General features: G+C 40.6%; 2 protein-coding genes across 3 annotated transcripts in view; one reads left to right on the top strand and one right to left on the bottom strand.

Annotated features, from left to right (window-relative positions):
• Positions 1–4,951, bottom strand: part of GPANK1 (G-patch domain and ankyrin repeats 1) — a 10,503-nt gene extending 5,552 nt beyond the window's left edge. The window contains exon 1 of one of the 2 annotated variants that reach the window (XM_015814265.1): positions 4,802–4,951. The gene's annotated coding sequence lies outside the window, so the exon portion shown is untranslated. Of the gene's footprint in view, positions 1–100; positions 111–4,801 lie in introns of those variants that run through there. The other variant, XM_015814273.1, reaches the window with a different exon arrangement.
• A 219-nt stretch (positions 4,952–5,170) lies between these two features.
• Positions 5,171–5,244, top strand: part of CSNK2B (casein kinase 2 beta) — a gene marked incomplete in the record, with an annotated part of 6,561 nt that continues 6,487 nt past the window's right edge. Inside the window, 1 exon segment of the mRNA XM_029283825.1 lies at positions 5,171–5,244.

Below are 5,244 nucleotides of genomic sequence, written 5' to 3'. Positions count from 1 at the left end.
TTCTTTTCAAGCATCGCTTTTCTTAATGGAGATTTTAAGAGAGCAATTACTCTAAAAAGTCGACACTGTGCCACCTTTCACTTGTAAGAAAATAGATTACCAAAACGTTTTAAAGATTATCCTCTGCATCACTCCTCAGGTGCTTCGTAACACATTTTTCTGGAAAAAAAAATAAAGAAAAAAACCAGAAAAGGGGGGGAAATCTGATAAAGATTCATGAGGATTTTAAAAAATGTTTATAGCTTTGGTTTACAAAGGAAAATTCAAGAGCAAAAGCCCCCCCCAATAAATAACAATAAATTAAAGTGACATCTTTCTGAAATAGAGCTGGAAGGGACCTTGGAGGTCTTCTAGTCCAGCCCCCTGCTCAAGCAGGAGAACCTATTCCATCTCAGACAAGTAATAATAATAATAATAATAATAATAATAATAATAATAATAATAATAATAACAACAACAACAACAACAACAACAACAACAATAAAGTTGGAAGGGACCTTGGAGGTCATCTAGTCCAACCACCTGCTCAGGCAGGAAACCCTATACCATTTCAGACAAATGACTGTCCAATCTCTTCTTAAAAACTTCCAGTGTTGGAGCATTCACCACTTCTGGAGGCAGGTTGTTCCACTGATTAATTGTTCTAACTGTCAGGAAGTTTCTCTTTAGTTTCTCCTTAGTGACTGTCTAGTCTCTTCTTAAAAAACTCCAGCCCATAATTTTTGAAGGCAAGCTGTTCCACTGGTTAATTGTCCTCACTGTTAAGAAGTTTCTCCTTAACTCCAGGTTGCTTCTTTCTTCGATCAGTTTCCAACCATTGTTTCTTGTCTTGCCCTCTGGTGCTTTGGAGAATAGTTTGATGCCTTCTTCTTTATGGCAGCCCCTCAAATACTGGAAGACTGCTATTATGTCACCCGTTTCTTCTTTTCTTTAGACTAGCCAAACCCAAATCTTGCAGTTGATCTTCATACGTTTTAGTCTCCACGCCTTTGATCATTTTAGTTGCTCTTCTCTGAACTTTTTCCAAGGTCTCAACACCTTTTTTGTAGTATGGTGAACTAGGGTTTTATAGTACTGGGCCTAAGACGGAGCCTTGTGGTACCCCACTGCTCACTTCTCTCCATGTGGATGTAGTACCATTGAGGAGTACTCGTTGAATACAGTTTGTCAGCCAGCTACAAATCCATCTGGTGGTGATGTTCTCTAGCTCACCTTTTTTGTCAAATGCCTTACTGAAATCTAAGTATTCTATTGTCCACAGCATTTCACTGGTCTACTAATTTAGTCACTTTATCAAAGAATGAAATAAGATTGGTTTGGCATGATCTGCTGTTAATAAACCCATGCTGGCTACTAGTTATAACTTTGTTTGCTTCTAGTTGTTCGCAGGTCTGTTTTTTGATTATCTTTTCCAGGATCTTCCCAGGTATTGATGTTAGACTGATTGGTCTGTAGTTTTCTGGGTCTGTTTTTTTCCCTTTCTTGAAGATGGGAACCACATCAGCCCTTTTCCAATCCTCAGGTACTTCCCCAATACTCCAGAGGAAATAAAGGGTTGTTCTATATAATAATAAAAGACATATGGCCACTGTAGCCACAAGCCACAATAGATTACTAATTTTTTGAATCTTTAATTTAAAAAAAAAAACCTCTCAAAAACTAAAATTCCGAGCAGAATACTACAATTTTTAATTGCCTGATTTTCAGGATAAGACGTCCAAGCAACTTTCAATATAGGCAATATAAGCTTACATATCTAGAATCCATCTCAGCAGATGGTGGTTAAAAATGTCCCAAGTAACCCAAACATTACTTATATGTGATGATTGTACCTTACTGTACATATTGATGACGGATCTTTTTCCCGTTTTTCCATCAAACAGGCATGGCTAATTAATACCGAAAACATGACAGCCATTTTGAGAACTACTACTGCAGATAGGATGAGCCGGCGAAGCAGCACCAGCATCCGTGATGGTAACTTATTGGGGAAGGGAGGTCAGCACTGATTTTGGGGAAATGGATTTGCTTCCTTCCTATATCGTCTTTGAATTAAAAGTGGGACAACTCTGATTTTTGTTATCCCTCTTAGCTACTGCATTCTTTTATAATAATAATGGTTTGTGATTTCAATAAAGGAGAATATTTGTAGCTCAGGGTTGAAATGAGAGGTCCTTGGTGCTCTCTGAGCTTGCTTGTTTTCTTGCAGACATTTCATTACCCAAACTAGGTAACATCATCAGGGCTAGTCAGTTGGCTGTCTGTTTACATCAAGGGTGTCAATCTGCCGGCCTGCAAGCCGGATGCATCACATAGAAGCTGCACCCACCCCAGCTTCGGCAAGGGGAAAAAAGTCACGATACATCATGACATGTCGCGTGATGTGGCAAGTTTGACACCCCTGGTTTACATTATATTATATTCTAGAATTTAAACTAACAGCAAACTGCACTCCTTACCAGCACTGATGATGTTACCTAGTTTGGACAATGACATGCCTGCAAAAAAAAAACAAAAAACCAAGCTCAGATTTGTGATTTGCTTAATTTGTACTGTAGGGGAGGGAGTTTTGGATTTAATTCAAGGCGCCCCATAATTAAAGGACTACTCATTCAAGCATGATATCTTTTTATGGACCATTTCTGTTTTGGTCCACATAGATATAATGTTAATGATAGAATCATGATGAAGAAGGAATGTGCAAAGAAGTGGAAATAAGCTGCAAAGGGAACTAGCACTGCAATATTTGATTTTGCTTTGTAAAATAGTGTTAATTCTTCAAAAGCTAACTATTTTGAAAACAGCACGTCCTGTCTTGCATCTCTATCTCATTCCATTTTTTCTGTCACATTTTTGGAACTAGGCAATACAGGTAATCTCCGATTTACAACTTTTTGTTTAGTCACAACAGCACTAAAAATGTGACATGATCATTTTTCACACTCACAGCTGTTGGCATTATCCCCATGGTCACGTGATCAAAATTCAGACACTTGGCAACAGGTTCATATTTAAGACAGTTGCAGTGTCTCAGGGTCATGCAATCCCCTTTTGTGACCTTCTGACAAAGTCAATTGGGAAGCCAGATTCACTTAACAACCTTGTTATTAATTTAAGAACTGCAGTGATTCACTTAACAACTGTGGCAAGAAAGGGGGTAAAATGGGGCAGATCTCACTTAACTGTTTCACTTAGCAACAGATATGTTAGACTTAATTGTGGTCGTAAGTCGAGGACTACCTGTATCCCACATCCAGTGCTATTTACTGCTTTCATTAATCTTGATATAACACCAAAGTATTATAAGGTACCCCCTTTTTTGGTCCATTGTGTAATATGGTGGGTAGTGGGAGGAGTATTCAATTGTATTTGGCTACCATTGTGCACCCATCACCCCACAAATCCTGCTATACTGCATCAACATAGGTGAGGCCGGGAGAGTTGAGCGAAGAATGCCAGGAGCCTAAGCCAGAATATAAGATCCCAGCAGGATTACCAGCAGTGTCAAGCTGATCCCTGTTGACCAGTTAAAGCAGTCAGGCACTTATATTCAAAAGAAGTGATATAAGGAGATCCTGGATGCAAATGAACTATTTAGTGACAACTAAATTGACCAACAACCAAAATAACATCTCTGTACATGAACATCACCAAATGGGATACAGGTAGTCCCTTGACTTACAACCATTCATTTAACGACCAAAGTTACAACAGCACTGAAAAAAGTCACATGACCAGTTTTCACACTTGTGACCATTGCCGCATCCTCATGGTCAAAATTCAGATGCCTGGCAACTAACTCATATTTATGACAGTTGCAGTGTCCCCAGTCAGGATCCCTTTTTGCGACCTTCTTACAAGCAAAGTCAATGGGGAAGCCAGATTCTATTAACAACTGTGTCAAGAAAGATTGTAAAATGTTTCTTAATGTCTTACTTAGCAACAGAAATTCTGGACTCAATTGTGGTTGTAAGTCGAGGATTACCTAAATCCAGATTGACTCTATTATTATGGTATACAAGGACTCAGTTCTAACACCAAAGACTTGGCCAGGGGCTGACTGAAACAGGTCATGAATTGCTCATATGCAAGTACCAAGTAAAGCTGAAGCAGCAGAAGAAAGTCAATCCGTTTCCATGATCTTGAGCACACAACTACCATTTTCAAGAAGAACATCAGGAATCATTTTGAGGTCCTGAGCCTCATTGATAGGGAACTAAAGGAACCCAGGAATGAAATCAAAGTTATTAAGGAAGAATGTGAAAAAGGACTGCCAAAGATCAAGAATTAGGGAAAGAAACCCCAAACACGCACAACTACCAGCTTTAAGCAATGACAGGGAAGACACTAAAATGAAACATAGCTAGGTCTTCATTCAGTTTACGTCCGTGTGCATCAGCAAGAAAAGGGATCGGGGGGAAAAAAACTGTTGGCAAGAAAGGAAACGGCAAAGCCTCTGTACTTCTGGTGCCCTTTCGCCCTGCTATTTGTAAAAGGGTTGAAAAAAATACACTGAATTGTACTTTCGAACCGATGTCCAATTCGAATCGCTTCCTTGCTCATGAGTGCTAATCCAGCCTGAAGATCTAAACCAGGGGTAGGCAACCTCGGCTCTTTTATGACTCATGGACTTCAACTCCCAGAATTCCTGAGTCAGCCATGCTGACTCAGGAATTCTGGGAGTTGAAGTCCATGAGTCATAAAAGAGCCGAGGTTGCCTACCCCTGATCTAAACCATCCCCTCTCCCCGTGTTAATCTGATTACGATTCCCGAAACAGGAAGAGAAAGGGGCATACTTACCTCCCCAGGGGAGCTTCGATCAAACATTCATATTGTTTTTCCCGCAAGTCCTGGTGCTCAACTGTCCCTTAAAAGCATAGCATTTATTTTGTGCTGCATTTAGGTCGTCGCGCACAGTATGTTACCACGCAAACTCAACCTTTTTCTTTCTATAATCGCCGAGGTTTTTTTTTGGGAAAGGTACCTCGTTTACAAATGGTTCTTCTGAAAACAGCTGCGATTGAAAGGAAGCTAGGACTAGCTCCCCCCCCCCTCCCTTCTGGCACCGTCCATTTCCTTCCGCGTTGCACCCTGGGACTGGTAGTTTCCCGTTTCCCGCCTGTCCATTTGCTCCTTTATTCCGAAGTACTGCAATCCCGTGATGCCGTTTCGTCGGCGAAGGCAGCGCGTGCGCCGTTGAAGCTGAGGAGAGGCCTTAGCGGTCCAAAGCTTGTTTGCGCCCC

This window comes from Protobothrops mucrosquamatus, unplaced genomic scaffold (assembly GCF_001527695.2).
Source record: "Protobothrops mucrosquamatus isolate PMUCROS unplaced genomic scaffold, P.Mucros_1.0 scaffold_84, whole genome shotgun sequence".
Taxonomy (NCBI): Eukaryota; Metazoa; Chordata; class Lepidosauria; order Squamata; family Viperidae; genus Protobothrops; species Protobothrops mucrosquamatus.
Note: the sequence above shows the minus strand (reverse complement) of the source record. Positions and strands in the feature narration are given on the sequence as shown.